Source organism: Oncorhynchus mykiss, chromosome 7, assembly GCF_013265735.2.
Source record: "Oncorhynchus mykiss isolate Arlee chromosome 7, USDA_OmykA_1.1, whole genome shotgun sequence".
In the NCBI taxonomy this organism is placed as follows: Eukaryota; Metazoa; Chordata; class Actinopteri; order Salmoniformes; family Salmonidae; genus Oncorhynchus; species Oncorhynchus mykiss.
The window spans coordinates 17,903,438-17,922,765 of NC_048571.1; the positions used below are offsets into that span (position 1 = coordinate 17,903,438).

Genomic DNA, 19,328 nt, shown 5'->3' on the forward strand with positions numbered 1-19,328 from the left:
CTCCAGCTCTGCTTTCTTGGAGTGAGTAAGTGCTCCCCAGGGAGAGAGGGCTGTAGTTTACCCAGGCTTAATGCACACACACACGCACACACACACACACACACACACACACACACACACACACACACACACACACACACACACACACACACACACACACACACACACACACACACACACACACACACACAGCATACACAGCATACACAGGCTGGCTCAGTGCTGTGTGGTGCTGTGGGATAGAAAACAAAAGTAATCTTAAGAGATTCCCATGTTGGACACTGCCTCATAGCCTCATTTCTCTTGGCTGAAGTCAATTTAGGAATGTGTTTGAATAGCTCATTTAATACACAGTTCAAAATTGCCCCCACCTCTATAAAAAATCAAATCAAATTTTATTGGTCACATACACATGGTTAGCAGATGTTAATGCGAGTGTAGCGAAATGCTTGTGCTTCTAGTTCCAACAGTGCAGTAATATCTAACAAGTAATCTAACAATTCCCAACAACTACCTAATACACACAAATCTAACAAGTAATCTAACAATTCCCCAACAACTACCAAATACACACAAATCTAAAGGGGTAAATGAGAATATGTACGTACGTATAAGTATATGGATGAGTGATGGCCGAGTGGCATAGGCAAGGTGCAATAGATGGTATATAATACAGTATATACATGTGATATGAGTAATGTAAGGTATGTAAACATTATTAAAGCGCCATTATTTAAAGTGACTAGTGATCCATTTATTAAAGTGTCCAGTGATTGGCTCTCAATACAGTATATACATGTGATATGAGTAATGTAATATATTTAAACATTATTAAAGTGGAATTATTTAGAGTGGCATTGTTTAAGGTGACTAGTGATCTATTTATTAAAGTGTCGAGTGATCGGGTCTCAATGTAGGCAACAGCCTCTCTGAGTTAGTGATTGCTGTTTAGCAGTCGGATGGCCTTGAGATAGAAGCTGTTTCTCAATCTCTCGGTCCCAGCTTTGATGCACCTGTACTGACCTCGCCTTCTGGATGATAGCGGTGTGAACAGGCAGTGGCTTGGGTGGTTGTTGTCCTATAATAAGGCCCATTGCAAAATGTTATATGCAATTCACTACAGGTGTAGATCTAGTCTAGCTGGGCTAGGATGTTGTAATTCACTGCAGGTTGTCATGTACACATTTTCCCAGGGTGGAATAGTTCTCAATCGTTCTAATTGTGGAGTCATATTGTAAAAAAATTCACAGCGTGGAAATGTTCCCAGTCAATAATTGCATGCACACCTCTGTGGGTGGCTGAGCTCATGCAGATGATTCTTTCACACCTCCTCTCTCTTGATTTAGCTAGCTAGCATAATTAGCTGTAAACTGGTCAAGATTACTTGTTCTCAGAGGTGTGCCATTTTAATTTGTTTGTATAGCTAGCTAACTAACTAACAAACAAATATATGCACTGTCAATCGAAAACGTGGTGCCCAAGTCTTTGCAATCGCAAAAAATCTCTCCTCACATCAACCCTCAGCACTTTGGCATGTGAGTCCGGGTATTTCTATGCTGAACTCACGCCTCAACAAGCTTCTGATTGGTCAGAGTTAACACTCCTGGCCACCGTTGATTGGCAGATGTGTGAAGCAAATGCACATGCCCACAGAACAGTTTTTCGAGGTCGAGGCAGGGTGTGAAAGAAACATCCACACGAGCTCAGCCATCCACATAAAGAGACGAGCTCAGCCATCCACATAAAGAGACGAGCTCAGCCATCCACATGAAGAGACGAGCTCAGCCATCCACATGAAGAGACGAGCTCAGCCATCCACATAAAGAGACAAGCTCAGCCATCCACATAAAGAGACGAGCTCAGCCATCCACATGAAGAGATGAGCTCAGCCATCCACATAAAGAGACGAGCTCAGCCATCCATTAAGAGACGAGCCCAGCCGTCCACATAAACAGACGAGCTCAGCCATCCACATAAAGAGACGAGCTCAGCCATCCACATGAAGAGACGAGCTCAGCCATCCACATGAAGAGACGAGCTCAGCCATCCACATGAAGAGACGAGCTCAGCCATCCATTAAGAGACTAGCCCAGCCATCCACATAAAGAGACGAGCTCAGCCATCCATTAAGAGACGAGCCCAGCCGTCCACATAAAGAGACGAGCTCAGCCATCCACATGAAGAGACGAGCTCAGCCATCCATTAAGAGACGAGCTCAGCCATCCACATAAAGAAACGAGCTCAGCCATCCACATGAAGAGACGAACTCAGCCATCCATTAAGAGACGAGCTCAGCCATCCATTAAGAGACGAGCTCAGCCGTCCACATGAAAAGACGAGCTCAGACATCCATATGAAGAGACGAGCTCAGACATCCACATGAAGAGACGAGCTCAGCCATCCACATAAAGAAACGAGCTCAGCCATCCACATGAAGAGACAAGCTCAGCCATCCACATAGAGACGAGCTCAGCCATCCACATAAAGAGATGAGCTCAGCCATCCACATGAAGAGACAAGCTCAGCCATCCATTAAGAGACGAGCTCAGCCATCCACATGAAGAGACGAACTCAGCCATCCACATGAAGAGACGAGCTCAGCCATCCACATGAAGGGACGAGCTCAGCCATCCACATGAAGAGACGAGCTCAGCCATCCACATGAAGAGACGAGCTCAGCCATCCACATGAAGAGATGAGCTCAGCCATCCACATAAAGAGATGAGCTCAGCCATCCACATAAAGAAATGAGCTCAGCCATCCACATAAAGAGATGAGCTCAGCCATCCACATAAAGAGATGAGCTCAGCCATCCACATAAAGAGATGAGCTCAGCCATCCACATAAAGAGATGAGCTCAGCCATCCACATAAAGAGATGAGCTCAGCCGTCCACATGAAGAGATGAGCTCAGCCATCCACATAAAGAGTTGAGCTCAGCCATCCACATAAAGAGTTGAGCTCAGCCATCCACATAAAGAGATGAGCTCAGCCATCCACATAAAGAGATGAGCTCAGCCATCCACATAAAGAGATGAGCTCAGCCATCCACATAAAGAGATGTGCTCAGCCGTCCACATAAAGAGATGAGCTCAGCCATCCACATAAAGAGATGAGCTCAGCCATCCACATAAAGAGATGAGCTCAGCCATCCACATAAAGAGATGAGCTCAGCCATCCACATAAAGAGATGAGCTCAGCCATCCACATAAAGAGATGAGCTCAGCCATCCACATGAAGAGACGAGCTCAGCCATCCACATGAAGAGATGAGCTCAGCCATCCACATGAAGAGACGAGCTCAGCCATCCACATAAAGAGATGAGCTCAGCCATCCACATGAAGAGACGAGCTCAGCCATCCACATGAAGAGATGAGCTCAGCCATCCACATAAAGAGATGAGCTCAGCCATCCACATAAAGAGATGAGCTCAGCCATCCACATAAAGAGATGAGCTCAGCCATCCACATAAAGAGATGAGCTCAGCCATCCACATAAAGAGATGTGCGTGCAATTATTTAACTGGGAACTATTTCACAGATTATTACATGACACAGGTACCTGTGTGAGCAAGGCTAGCTGGGCTAGCATGTTGCTCCATCCTCCAGCTCACACAGGTACCTGTAGTGGATTACAACATGCTAGCCCAGCAAGCCTTGCTCACACAGGTACATGTGTCGTGTAGCCCAATGTACATGTTCATTGAACACTTGCTCCCTTTAATAATGTTTACATAATGTTTTACCCATTTCATATCTATATACTGTTTCTAGTCAAGTTAAGTTAAATAAAGGTTAAATAAAGGTTAAATAAAAAATACTCTTAACTCTGACATTGCTCGTTCTATTTCTTAATTTTTATTTTGGGGATTTGTGTGTATTATTACGTATATTGCACTGTTGGAGCTAGAAACACAAGCATTTCGCTGCACCTGCGATAACATCTGCTAAATATGTCTAGGGACCAGTAACATTTGATTTGTAATTGGGTGTGAGCTAGGCTAGCATGGCTATCATGTTGTAATTGGGCTAATGTGTAGAGCTAGGCTACCTGGGCTATCATGTTGTAATTGGGCTAATGTGTAGAGCTAGGCTACCTGGGCTATCATGTTGTAATTGGGTTAATGTGTAGAGCTAGGCTACCTGGGCTATCATGTTGTAATTGGGTTAATGTGTACCTGGTCTTGGAGGGTCAGTCAAGTGGTGTGTCGCATTTCCTTTCCTTTATTTTCCTCTCTCTCTCTCTCTCTCTCTCTCTCTCTCTCTCCATCGCTCTCTCTCTCTTTCTCTCTCGCTCTCTCTCTCTCGCTCTCTCGCTCTCTCTCTCTCTCTCTCTGATTGTCTGAAAGTGTGATCACAGTAAGGTAGGAGATGACTGACTTATTGCAGTACTGTGTTGTCCAGAGGAAGGAGGTAGACGTTGCCCATAGCAACTGATTTAGGGTCAGATATTTTCACCGAAGCTAATGATGTCATCCCCTCAGCACCGTTAAGGTTCATTGCACTCTTTCACTTTTACCATTACGAAGCCATTTCAGACGTTCTCATTCAAATCAATGTCCTTGTTTTTTGAAGTGAGATACTGGTCAAACGTTTGACGGTGCTCACATGAAAAGTGTGTTTCTAATATCCGCTTTACACTGGTTTATCTGTAGTACAGCTTAGACCACTCTAACACCTTTCGGGTACATTAACGGTGAATGTGATTAAAGCCAGAGATCGATAGAGACTGACACACTGCTGGTGGGTGTCACCAGAGGTGTGTGTGTTTGCGTGTGTGTGTGTGTGTGTGTGTGTGTGTGTCACGGTGCACCCACCCCAGTAATATGAGAGCAGACACTGCCTGTTAACAGGCCTACAGCTGCTGTCAGGCACTCTCTCTAACTCTGTTAGGGCCCTTATTGATTGCTCATTATTACTGTTCCCTGAAAGATGAGCTTCCCTTATGATTACATTAAATCTGCTCTCTCTTATTCCTCTGAGACACCGTCTGGCTTATTGCTACCCCCCATCACGTTCCAACCTCCTAGATGCCATATTAAGGAGGAGGTAGGCGTTTTGTAATCGCCGTGGTTTTGCCTGTTTAGTTCGATGCTTCCAAATACCTGTCTGGAAATTGTTTGAGGAATTGACTAACCTGGTCTCTCTGTGAAATGGAAGTAAGCGATGATTTGATATTCTTTTTGTCAATTGTAATTATACTTAAAATAACAATTTCTTTATTTCCTCCCCACTAATTTGATGTAATACTAAAACAGTTGTTGTAAAACAAAAGGGAAAATAAAGGATAAGAGATGAAATTATGACTAATGACATTAAAGATATTTTCTTTGTCAATGAAGCAAGTGTCTGTGTCTTTCCTCTTCTTGTGGTGTGATATCATGAGTGAGTTGTCTGAAACATATATTGATCAGTCAGTCACGGGCTGGTTCTTGTAAAGTTTGGACTTTTCCAAATCTACCCCTCAGTCTCAGAGCTGCATCAGAGGCCATCTTATCACTCAGTCCCAATGAATTATTCAAAGGAATCGACGGCGTCAGTTCAGTCTGAGAACCTGTGATGATGTTACGCTGACTGCCTAGCTGGCTTGATATTCACTCAGAGAACTGTAATGGATGTCCTCATAGAGTTAAACTAACAGCTTATTCCAACTTCCAAAAGCACAAATGTCTCGGGAGCAAAGAGACTGAAATATGTGTGGTGTAGTTTGGTTGGAGTTATTTATATTTTGAGTGTGTGTGTGTGTGTGGAGGAGGGGGGTGTTGCGGCTCCTCAGAGGTAGACTGGGGAACGTTAGTGAGAATCTCTTGCCCCCTCGACACGTCTGGCTCAGTCTCAATGCCACAGATCGATGGCCATATTGATCCACTGTTTGAGTGTTTAGACAACCTGTGTGAATTCCACCAGAATGAAATCCACATTGAATTCAAAGTAGAGGTATTTTAGACTACAAATGAGTCTGTAATTAACCAATGGTTTTTGTCATGTTTTACCAAATTGTAAAATATTATTAGCAATATTAAAGTAAACACATTTTTTAAATTCCGTATAATTTCAGGCATGAATGAAATAATTGAAAACGGTCAATAATGTCCTTTTATTTGGTGTGTCTGTATCCCTTCATGTAGATTTTTGTTGGATGAGAAACCCGCCTGAGCTGGCAGTGCCTGATGTGAAGTGTGAATGACTTGACACCTTTGACGTCCAAACTGATCCCATGCATTTACAGTTCAATATGGAGGTTGGGGTTATTTCAGAATGGTGCTGTTCAGTAGTAGAGACAGGCTGTGCTCTGCTGACAGCAGTTTTTAATCTGAGCCAACTCCTGTTTGGAGCGGGCCTTTCTGACCCCCATCTCACCAACACACGGTCGCCCGCCTTTTCCTCTTTTGGAGGATTGTCAGGGTGGCTATCGTCAGATAATTAGCAGCAGCAGAACTCTTAACTGGTGACTCCTCTCTCTGTTGGAGGGGTTTGCACTGTTGGCTATGGCAGTGTATAATTTATTCTGACACAAACCACTATCAAGAAGCGCATGCATTCGATGCACACAAGCACGCACGCACGCACGCACGCATACACACTCATTCACAAACAGTGTCACTTTGACAGCCATGCCTGGCTCGTCTGTCAAAAGCTTAACGTTACCGTGCCTGCCGCAGCACACACACACACAGACAGAAAGCCAGTGACAACAGACAACGTGATGCATCAGTGGCTGGTGTTATATAACCATTCAAGAGGTTCCACTGTTGTCAGAAGGTTAAAAGTTATGTGACAAAACTCTTTCAAATGAAGATAATAGTAATTGTAGGTATTTCTTGTACGTGAAATGTACCAAATTGGCTTTAATTGACATTTGATTTCCATTAACAATATTTTTCAAGTCGACACCAGACTGGCACTCAAGGAATCACGCAGGAATATTAACATATTGGAAACAGCATATCTCGAGTCCACATTCGTTGTAGGGGACTTTAACATAATAAATCTAAGGACATTCCCAAAATTCCACCAACACATCTCTTGCCTCTTGCAGGAAAAATAAGTTGGACCATTCTCCATTCCGAGACGGACACAAAGCCCTCCTTCAACCCCCTTCGGAAAATCAGTCCACACCTTCATTCTGATCCTGCAAGTCAACAAACAGAAATGAAAACAGGAAAACCCATGGTAAGATTTGTGAAACGCTGGTCTGACCAATCAGAATTTATGCTCCAAGACTGAGAAATTTTCTGGGTTGCCTCTGACAATAGCATCAACGAGTACACAGACTCAGTCACAGGGTTCATCAGGAAATGCATAGAGGATGTTATCCCAACAATGACTATTCACACATATCCCAAACAGAAACTGTAGTTCAATAGCAACATCCGTGCAAAACTGAGAGCGCGAACCAGCGCATTCAACTTGGATTTCTGGGAATATGGATGAATACAAAAAGACCAGCTACGACCTCCAGAAATAAAACCAAAGACGAAAAGAGACAGTACAGGGATTGCATTTAGACGGCTCTGGTGCTAGACGCATGTGGCAAGGACTACAAACCATAACGGACTACAAGGGGAAAACTATCAGCATGGCGAACACAGATGCCTTTCTCCTAGACAAGCTAAACAACCTCTTCTGTAGGCTCGTTTCGAGGTAATCAACATTGATCCCTCTACGAGGCCCCCTACTGCTGTAGAGGACTGAGCTCTCAATCTCTGTGACTGATGTGAGTAGGACCTTCAAGCATGTGAATACTCGCAGAGCAGCCGGCCCAGACGGCATCCCCGGCCGCGTCCTCAGAGCATGTGCAGACCAGCTGGCTGGAGTATTCAAACTCTCCCTGTCCCAGTCTGTGGTGCCCACATGCTTCAAGATGTCCATCATTGTCCCTTTACCCAAGCAAACTAAGGCAACTCGCCTAAATTACAATCGCCCTTGTGAGAATATTCAACAATAAATACAAAACTCAGAGAACTAGAGATCAAGGGAGCTAGTTGTTTTTCAGTTCAACATCTGTTTAGAATCTGTGTATGGAGTCCAGTTCGGGACTCATAGCTGCGTGTGGCAAGTTCTCATTGGTCCAAACTATCTATACATTGAAGCCTGAAACAGGATACTTTGTATTTGGCCATTGGCCCAATTTTACTGCAGTGAATTCTAGTTAGTCAACCACAGGCTAGGCGTCGGTATAAACTACATCCTGTCTCAGTGGAGAAACAATGAGAACAGAAAAGAATGAACATCGAACATCCACTTTCAAGCATAACAACTATGAAATGTTCTCTTTGAATAAATCTATTTCCCCCCCTGATTTGCTTTGGGGTCTGTGATGTTGAAGAATAACATCAACTGCTAGCATCCTGTAGCACTCACTTCTGTCATCATGAAGTGCTTCAACAAGCGGGTCAAGGACCACATCTGCTCCACCTTACCTGACACCCTGGACCCACTCCAATTTGCATACCTCCCCAACAGATCCACAGATGACGCAATCACCATTGCGCTACACACTACCCTTTCCCACCTGGACAAGAGGAACACCTATGTGAGAATGCTGTTCATTGCTTACAGCTCAGCGTTCAACACCATAGTCCCCTTCAAGCTTGACACTAAGCTCAAGGCCCGGGGTATGAGGACCATCTGCAATTGGATCCTGGACTTCCTGACAGGCAGACCCCAGGTGGTGAGGGTAGGCAACAACACCTCTGCCACGCTGACCCTCAACACGGGGGCCCCATACGGGTGCATGCTCAGCCCCCTCCTCTGCTCCCTGTGGTACCAGGGAAACAGCCTCTCCCTCAGCGTCAGCCAAACCAAGGAGCTGATAGTGGACTACAGGAAACAGGGGGAGGAGCCCTACCCTATTGTCATTGACAGGTTTGCAGTGGAGAGGGTCAAAAGCTCCAAGTTCCTCAGCGTCCACATCACAGAGAACCTGACATGGTCCGATTACACTACCACTGTAGGCGCCTGAAGAAATTTGGCATGGGCCCTCAGATCCTAATGAAGTTCTACAGCTGCACAATCCACACCCTGGTACGGCAACTGATTCGCCGAAAACCAGAAGGCCCTATAGAGGGCCTAATACATCACTTTGGGCGACCTTCCTGCCTTTCAGGACATCTACACCAGGCGGTGCTTGAGGAAGGCCCAAAAGATCATCAAGGACTCCAGTCACCCGAGCCACAGACTTTTCACTCTGTTACCATCCGGCAAGCGGTATTGGAATATCGGGTCACGGACCAACAGGCTCCGAGACAGCTTCTGCCATCAGACTGCTGAAAAACTCAACCTAGCTCTCCCTGCACAGACCTGCACATTAGAGACTATTTGCACCGGAGAGACTATATATGGGCCATAGAAATGATTTGCACTGACTACCCACATATCCGACCACACACACACACACACACACACACACACACACACACACACACACACACACACACAGTCGACGCAGCTGTTCTATTATATACTATTGATCTCACTACCCACTTAATATTAGTAAATACTGTGTAAATCCAGTCCATTTTTAACAGTATAGCTTCCGTCCCCCTCCTTGCCCCTACCTGGGCTCGAACCAGGAACACATCGACAACAGCCACACTCGAAGCATCGTTACCCATCGCTCCACAAAAGCCACGGCCCTTGCAGCGCAAGGGGAGTAACTACTCCAAATCTAAAAGCGAGTGATGTTTGAAACGCTACTAGCGCGCACCCCGCTAACTAGCTAGCCATTTCACATTGGTTACACCAGCCATTAGGCTGATAGGCTTGAAGTCATGAACAACACGGTGCTTGCGAAGAGCTGCTGGCAAAACGCACGAAAGTGCTGTTTGAATGAATGATTACGGGCCTGCTGCTGCTCAGTCAGACTGCTCTACCAAATCAGACTTAATTATAACATAATAACACACAGAAATACGAGCCTTTGGTCATTAATATGATCGAATCCGGAAACTATCATTTCAAAAACAAAATGTTTATTATTTCAGTGAAATACGGAACCGTTTGGTATTTTATCTAACGGGTGGCATCCCTAAGTCTAAATATTCTTGTTACATTGCACAACCTTCAATGTGTGTCATAATTACGTAAAATTCTGGCAAATTAGTTTGCAATGAGCAGGCAGCCCAAACTGTTGCATATACCCTGACTCTGCGTGCAATGAACGCTAGAGAAATGACACAATTTCACCTGGTTAATATTGCCTGCTAAACTGGATTAGTAGTTATAACTAGTGATTATGATTGATTGTTTTTTCTAAGATAAGTTTCATGCAAGCTAGCAATTTACCTTGACTTCTACTGCATTCGCGTAACAGGCAGGCTACTCGTGGAGTGCAATGGTTAGAGTGTTGGACTAGTTAACTGTGCGGTTGCAAGAATCGGGACCCCTGAGCTGACAAGGTGAAAATCTGTCGTTCCGCCCCTGAACAAGGCAGTTAACCCACAGTTTCTAGGCAGTCATTGAAAATAAGAATGTGTTCTTAACTGACTTGCCTAGTTAAATAAAGTTAATAGTTAAATAGAAGGTATAAAAAAAAATATTTAAAAAATAAAATAATAATAATCGGAAATCGGCGCCCAAAAATACCGATTTCCGATTGTTATGAAAACTTGAAATTGGCCCTAATTAATCGGCCATTCCGATTAATCGGTCGACCTCTAATGCATATGTTGATATTGTGTCTCATTTAGTACCTACAGACCGTGAATCCGATGGCCTGCTCTGTGATTTCGTTGTCATCATGTGGATTATTCTCTGACTAGTACATTAGAATAATTAGCCTTTCTCTTCTAGTGTCTCTTTGTGCTGCTGCGGTAACAACCCCGTGAATAGTTATTTTGGATTACCTATCAAAGTCTTCTTTCCCCAAGCACCCAATAGATGGTACTTCTAGAAATGAGTCACTTGAAAATGATAATCGTCCAACACCGTATAAGGTAATGGATAACCATCACACTCCATTTCCCTGCCTCCTCACCCACACAAACGCAGCACTCTTGAAATATGATGCATCTACTGTGCTTAGCGGGCACTTAATGTCTGAAAGCACCCTGTTTGCGTTGATTTACCGACCGCAACGGTAAAAAAAAGAGTGCGCCTCGCGACATTTAGTGTCTCGCCGCTTGTTCACTCAATAATTATCTCATTTTATTTACGCAGACAGACAACTTTAGACGAGGTGAGAGCCTTCCCCTCCATTATCTGTAGGTGGGCCTCTCTCGCTGCCTTTCTACTGCACCCCCACCCTCAGAGTCCACAGTCCCTTAATGACGTCCTCCACGTCGAGGACTTTTCCAAGTTTCGATTTCACGAGGAACACACAGTGCACATAGACATGTAGGCACGCGCGCACGCGCACGCACGCACACACACACACACACACACACACACACACACACACACACACTCCACCTGTGTTAAAAAATAAACGTTGAACTGAATGACACAATGACTCTCCTCTGCCGGTCGTCCAATCAATGTGGTTTCTAAAAGGATTAGGGCCTTCAGTCTGAAATCTATTTTAATTACTTAACAAGCAGGTAAACAAAGTCGCGGTGGCACCGCCAGTATAGATCCAGGCTGGGGTGTATCAATACCACCTAGCCCTGTGTTAACCCCTGCAGACCCCCTAAAGAAAGGAGATCTTGGGCCCCTCCCAAATTGTAGCTTATTACCTATAAAGTGCACTACGTTTGAACAGGGCACATATAGCACTGGTGAAAAGTAGTGCACTGTATAGGGAATAGGGTGCCATTTGGAACAAAGTCCTGGACTACGCCACCAGGAGGATCCCATCACCTCTAACAGGTTTAGAATATATGTAGATGAGGTCCCTCAGCAGTGGCTTACTGTTTTAAATGAGCCCTGTTTTTTCTACCGTCCTGAGTGTCAGCACATTCTGGGGACGTATTAGGACATGTCCATGCTTGTTAAGGTGAATCTGCAGGATTGCAGTTTGTGTGTGTTCGTGTGTGTGGAAGGTGTTGGAGATGAGGGAGGAGTAAGAGGGGGGAGTCATTATGTTGGCTAACAGCGGTGAAAGACATTGTCGGTGTTAACACTGGGTTAAAATGATGTCTCAGTGGGCTACAGGCCCGGTGTGTGTTTATGTATGTGTGTGCTGTGTCTTTGAGAGTGCCATCGTGGGTATAACCGGGTGATTAGGCACGGTGCGCCAGTCACAGGAAATGGACTGTCTGAATGACAGGCCCGACTGCATTAAAGATGAATGGCGAGGCGCTAGGGCGTTAGCGTCCCCGTGTCGCCGCGGCGGCGGCTTAGAGCTCACTCTGAATATCTCTCAATTTCCTCCCTGACTGACACGTGAAGCCATGCACAATTTCCTTGATCCGGAGCATTTGTTTAACTGCGCTCTCCGTTTAACCCAGAGCTCTGATAGTAGGTCTAGTAAAAGGCAATTTATCCCGTGTCAATTTATTATACAGCTTGGGGGAAAGTGTCACTATATTTGCCTAGGTAGATTTGTTTGTGCTCAATGGAGTAATCAAAAGTGTCTGTATTGTCATGTATCTGTATTGTCATGTGTCTGTATTGTCATGTATCTGTATTGTCATGTGTCTGTATTGTCATGTGTCTGTATTGTCATGTGTCTGTATTGACATGTGTCTGTATTGTCATGTATCTGTATTGTCATGTGTCTGTATTGTCATGTGTCTGTATTGTCATGTGTCTGTATTGTCATGTGTCTGTATTGTCATGTGTCTGTATTGACATGGACTCTTCAAAACATTAGCTCACTTTTAAGGTCTGAAAACATCTGGCAAACTTTTACTGGAGAGTGAACTATCACTTTAACTATCCCTGAAAACATCTGGCAAACTTTTACTGGAGAGTGAACTATCACTTTAACTATCCCTGAAAACATCTGGCAAACTGTTACTGGAGAGTGAACTATCACTTTAACTATCCCTGAAAACATCTGGCAAACTGTTACTGGAGAGTGAACTATCACTTTAACTATCCCTGAAAACATCTGGCAAACTTTTACTGGAGAGTGAACTATCACTTTAACTATCCCTGAAAACATCTGGCAAACTTTTACTGGAGAGTGAACTATCACTTTAACTATCCCTGAAAACATCTGGCAAACTGTTACTGGAGAGTGAACTATCACTTTAACTATCCCTGAAAACATCTGGCAAACTGTTACTGGAGAGTGAACTATCACTTTAACTATCCCTGAAAACTGGCGGGTTATAGTTTCAAGAGCAAATCCATACATGAGGGAGAATTAGTAGGGATGAGGGATCACCAAATTACTAGGAATATTTAAAGGATATCTGTTGGATTTTCTAAAATGACGTGTCACTCAGAATTTCCAGAATTCCAGTTGGTGTTGTAATGTTTTTTAATATAAAATCTCATTTTGGTTGATGACAGTTTATCTTTTGTGTCTGTATTGTCATGTGTCTGTATTGTCATGTGTCTGTATTGTCATGTGTCTGTATTGTCATGTGTCTGTATTGTCATGTATCTGTATTGTCATGTGTCTGTATTGTCATGTGTCTGTATTGTCATGTGTCTGTATTGTCATGTGTCTGTATTGTCATGTGTCTGTATTGAAAGTGGAAAGTCACTGCTCGCTGTCTGCACTTTTAACTCGCTCTGCTTTTGTGGTTGTTGTTTTCCCTCAGTCTAGATGTTGTCATGGTAGGCCACCGAACAGCGGTTGGGCTTCAAAGGCTGCAACCCTTGGTTTTTGTTTATCTTTACAGTTTCAGAGGAAATGTGTGTGTGTGTGTGTGTGTGGGCGGGGGGGGGGGGGTGCTTGGTCTTTTGCTTGGACTGTGGGGGTTCGTAACTAATTGGTCAGGCTTTGGGTTCAAGCTATTTTATTTTAATTTTGTTTTATATATATTTCTGTTTTGGAAGGGATCTGTAAAGTGACAGATAATATTTTGGGGATGAAATGATCTGATCCTCAGACATTGGAATTTAAACATTGACGCGAGGTGTTCCAGCTCCATCTTCTCAGACACAAAGTACCTATTTAAATCTGCATTTACATACCAACAGACGAGAAACAAATACTTAAAATATAACTTCATTTGTTTCTATCGTCTTTGAGGTTGAACCCCAGACTCCCAAGTCCTCGCTTTCCCTTCCGTTTCAAGCTCTATAAACAGGCAGCTTGATTCTAAGTGGAGTTTTCTGCCTGACAATCTATTGTATACAGCTACCCACATTTCTGAACAGCACTATGAGTAGTAGTGGGCCACCACACAATAGTTACCTTCATTAGAAGTACACAAGCGTTTAGGAATCCAGATGACAACATTGATGCAATGTTATGGTTGGGTCATACACTAAGAGTCAAACTGTAACTTCTTAGCTTAGGGACCTGACATCAGTATTTGTAAGTGCAGCGGTTCAATCAATTAACCAAAACACTGAAGCAATTTTGATTGCAGTGTCTGACACTCATTCACGACTAATTACTTAATTAATTGCATTTTAGAGGGCTTAATCACATTATTTTACACGGCAGGTAGTGTGCCAATACGCCATCGCCACTGGCTTAGTAACAGTGTCAATGTGGCAGCCTCATTAACAAGGTGACGCACACACACACACGCACGTACACACACACACACACAATATCTCGCTGAATTCGAGGTTAAATGATGCCCTCTGCTCTATTTCAGTAATTGCTGTGACCATTTCCTCATGAAATTTAATTGGTCTCTTATTCTCATTTGATGAAGTTAGATCACTTGTCAATCAGTTGCTGCCACAAATTCAGTCTTTCACCACATTTCATTTCAAAACTCGCCGCCGAACATGTTCTGAATATATTGCGGCATAACTTGTTTTGGCGTGCATAGTACGAGATGACTCGTCGGAAGAGAAGGATCTTTGGATGTGTGTTTGTTCACGTCTGTCTCTGTAAACGCATGGGTCTGAATTATGACAGGGCTGAAATAGGCCGTCGCTCACACACTACACTCTCTGTGCAGAATCACAAAGCAGACGGACTTCAAAGAGCTCATTAGTGCTTTCTAAAGACCTGTTTACTCCACACACACAGACACACACGCACGCATACACACACACACACACCTTTCTAATATGCAGCCGCGTTGATGCCAATGTCCAGAAGCAGAAATGAGTTAGATTTGACCTTCTATATGACGGACAGAAAGGACACAGACATGCCTTGATGCTCTCTGGACGTATCCAGATGTTGTTGGATGTTGTTGCAGATGAGTGCATTAATGCTCGGCCAGACTCACACACTCTCACTCTCTCTCAGAGAGCGCACACACACGCACACACACACACAGTTCCTGATCAAAGTCTAGTTGCTCTTGACAATTTTGCTACACGGTCATTCATGGTGATCCATATTCTTGCATTGGATGTTAATATTTAGAATGTTTTCAATTAGAGTGGGATAATAGTTTTTCTAAGATTAGAGATGTGTGTATTCCATGTTTTAACCATCACGTAGACTACAACGTATGATTCAAGTGCCAGTCTTAGGGCCTGTTCCATGTCTTTGTGGAAGTGCATGAGGTTCAAAGAGTTGAGTTCAAACTCATATGCCCTCATCTGAATAACAGGAGAGTAATCAGTGTTACCTGATTTAAATAGTGCAAGTTATCATTTGGCCCTCATTTGCATAGTGGAGGTAATCACCCTGTGTGCGTCTCAAATAGGACCCTATTCCCTATATATTGCACCTCTGGACCAGGGCCTATGGGGCTATGGTCAAAAGTAGTGCACCATGTAGGGAATAGGACACCATTGAGACGCATGCTGTGGCTTTACATTAACCCCCTGATTGGAGAGATGAAGGCACTGATGGAGCCTGACACGTCTCTTAGAAGTGTTGGCTTTATTGATGATGGAATTATAAAGATTCCATGTTTTCTAAATGGATTTAAATAAGATAGGGGTGATTGAGGTTTTCTATGTTAATATTACGGTGTTAAAAGGGAGGTTAGGTAGTTGTTTTAAGTGGGCTGGAATTTGGAAGATGTGTTTTATTTTTTTACTGCGTAGAAGGTCGTGTGGGTGTGTATTTATTTGTGTGTGTGTGTGTGCTTGAATCCGTTGGCACTGCATACCCTCTCTCTCACCCTCTATTTCCCCTATAGCTTCTCTCTCTCCCTTTGTCCCTCTCCCCCTCTGTCATCCCCCTCTCTTTCCCTCCTTCCCTCCTGTGTGTTTCTCTCCATTGACATGCTGGCAGCTGAACCGTGGTCCCCAGAGCAAGGCCCAGTACACAGTACTAGGAGTCAGACTGTGAATTCTCCAACACAGGCAGGGAGGAGGGAGGGAGGGAGGCATCTCTAGTTAATAATGACACTGTGAGGGGAGAGACTAGCTAGCACTCCAAGGAGAGAGACCATACTGCTGTGAAGAGAGAGAAAGAGAGAGATGTTGTTTGGGTAGACCAGGTTATTGTGAGAGAGATACAAGAAGATATACTGTTGTGTTGAAATATTGAAGAGAGATACTATATTTTTAAGAGAGTACAGAAGGCTCTTTATCCCACCCAAACTGTTACTACCATAACCTCTGAACTACTTAATACTCTGCTATCTACAATTGAAATGATCATTCTTTCAATAAATTATATTTACCCCAAAAATTGAAACGCCATCGAAGTATTATAGAACTTTGGACAAATATTGCAGCTATCGTATAATGGGGAAGTTGGGACGTTTTTGAACCTCACAATTAGTGTAAAGGATGTGAGAAATACTGCAATAACCACCCACATAGCTATCGGGTGTAATGTCTTGCTGGGTACAAGACATAACCTTCTCCATTAGCTGACCATGACAAATATTATTATGAACCGGAAAATCACAGAGTTGAGAAGAATATTTTCTGCTGATGCTTTTTTTTTAAAATGTAAATGTATTTAAATCCGGATGCATTATGTTTTAGAATTCTCAAATGACCTGCATTGGCAAATTAATACCTTTTTGTTTTTAACTCCCATCCTTACCTAAACTTCAACTTTTTTTTTACATTTTGGCAATTAGTTCACTTCTGTGTCCAACCTCTAAGCCCAAAATATACGTTGAGTATATCCAAACACATTTGACTTTTTTTTACAAAACAAGAAAATAATACAGATGCTATATGATTCATTATCAATGACAACAATTATTCCCATCATGCAGCAGTTCTTTTTCAGAAACCACTGTCAATGAAAACGTCATGTCACCAAACACACCACACTGTTCCGTTATATTAGCTGATTGCTGTTTATTGATCAATTTGATCCAGGCTGAAGTATTTCCAAGCCCTTTCTGTCCGTGGAGTTTCATATAGTCATTACAATAAGGAGCGTGACATGCGTGCCAGCCCCGGCAAGACTCCCCTCGGCTAAAACCTTGTAAATGAACACAATTAGCAAATCGTCATCCTGCTAATTAGCTGCTGGTGTCTGGCGAGACGTCTGGGAGAGAGAATCAGAGAGGAGTCTGGGGGATTTCCCCCGCTCTATTACCAAGCAAACACCATGCTATGCTGACACGCCGAACGTACTGGAGATGTGTGTTTGTGAATATGTGTGTGTGTGTGTGTGTTCACGCCAGTTCCACTTAAAAAACCCAAGAGGAACGTCCGTGGTACGGTAATTGTAAGGCATGCAGTGCTTAAAGGGCCTCCGACAGTGGATTCATAAGACATGCTACTGAGACTGAAGAAAGGACAGAGGATGGTCATAAATGATCCTCATAATCCGCTGTGTGTTAAATCAAATCAAACAGAGTCCCATCTGAGAGGAGGCTCCTACGACGATGTGGGTCTGGCCTTTGATAGCACCATGCTTTGATAGTGAGATGACTGTGTGTGTGTGTGTGTGTGTGTGTGTGTGTGTGTGTGTGTGTGTGTGTGTGTGTGTGTGTGTGTGTGTGTGTGTGTGTGTTAGTATTTGCAGATAGTCTTCGGGGATTATATAAAATAGTGGCTCTTGAGCCTCAGAGGCAACAAAGGGAGCTAGGTGACTGAAGTGTGTGTGAGATGTAGCGAACGAGCCAGAGGAGGGGGGGGGGGGGGGGGGATGAGGACAAAGATGGGAGGGGGTAATGAGAGAGGGTGGACAGGGAAAAGGTGCGAGAGAGAAAGGGAAAGAGAAAGGTAGGAGAAAATGGAGATGGAAAGGCAGAGAGAGAAAGAGAGGTGACGGGGTGGAGGTGCAGTCCGGCACTGTGCGGTGGATAGCGGAGGCCTCATACACAGGGTGTTGTAATTCATAGCCAGCTGTGGCTCTGGTGTGTGTGTGTGTGTGTATTGATGAAAGCAGCAGAACACTGACGACGGGGGGAGATTGCTTTGCTGCACTAGGCGAGGCGCGCTCTGAAACCATCTCCGGCCGCCTGAGATGAGAGAGGGATTATGGAGTGACCTGCCTTGTCTGTGTCATATTGTTCTGTGCAGGGTGCATTATTTTGTCCTAACCTGGTAGCGACCAGCCCGGTCCCAAGGCAGAGAGGCGGTGTCCTTCATGTGATCTGTCAGTACTCGTGTCATATTTACCATCCGTATTCCTAGAAACAAAAGAACTGCGAGAGGCCGAAAAGAATCAAGACAACTTAAATGTCAAGAATGTTCGTTAGTTAGTCATTTTCATGAATGTAATATTTTACGTTTATTAAAGATGCACTTTGCAGAAATCGCTCTGCCATTTCCTGGCTGCAAAAATTATAATAGTTCGCCTAATTTCAGTTTATGTGACAAAATAAGCGAGTTTAGTGTAGAGAATCATTGTACCATCTAAACTGCTGTGAAATATATTCTCCATAACCAAAATATTGTATTTCCAGTTGTTTGAAGCTGGTGAACAAAACCCAAAGTAAAAGACGCAAAAACTAAGCTTATGAACAGAAAGCATGAAAATAGCGCACATAGAACAGATCTACCGCTTCTTAGACTTTCAATGAGAATGACAGATCTATAAAATACATTTCTATGTGAATTTGGTCAGGTCACCCAAAATGTTACATATTGCCGCTTTAAGCCATTCACTAAATGAAACTGATGGACGTCAAAAATAAAATATACAATTATTATTCACAGTAATTATTATTCAATATACAGTAGCACGTAATGTAAAATTTCATTAAACTAGAACACATTTTGCTCAGTAGTACATTAGTCATCATGGATGTTAATTATTGATCATGATGTGTGAATCATGTCATAAATGACCCACTGTATAACCTCATAAATGACCCATTGTTTAACCTCCGAGCTCAGATTCATATACACATTCATGAGTTGTATTCTCGATTTTATATTGAAGAAATGGCAGCAGTGAATCTCCATGATTAAGCAAAATACAGTGAGT

At 43.5% G+C, this 19,328-nt stretch overlaps 1 pseudogene; it reads left to right on the plus strand.

Moving 5' to 3' along the window:
- The window catches only part of LOC110528802, a 37,358-nt pseudogene that overhangs the window by 11,483 nt on the left and 6,547 nt on the right, over positions 1-19,328 (plus strand).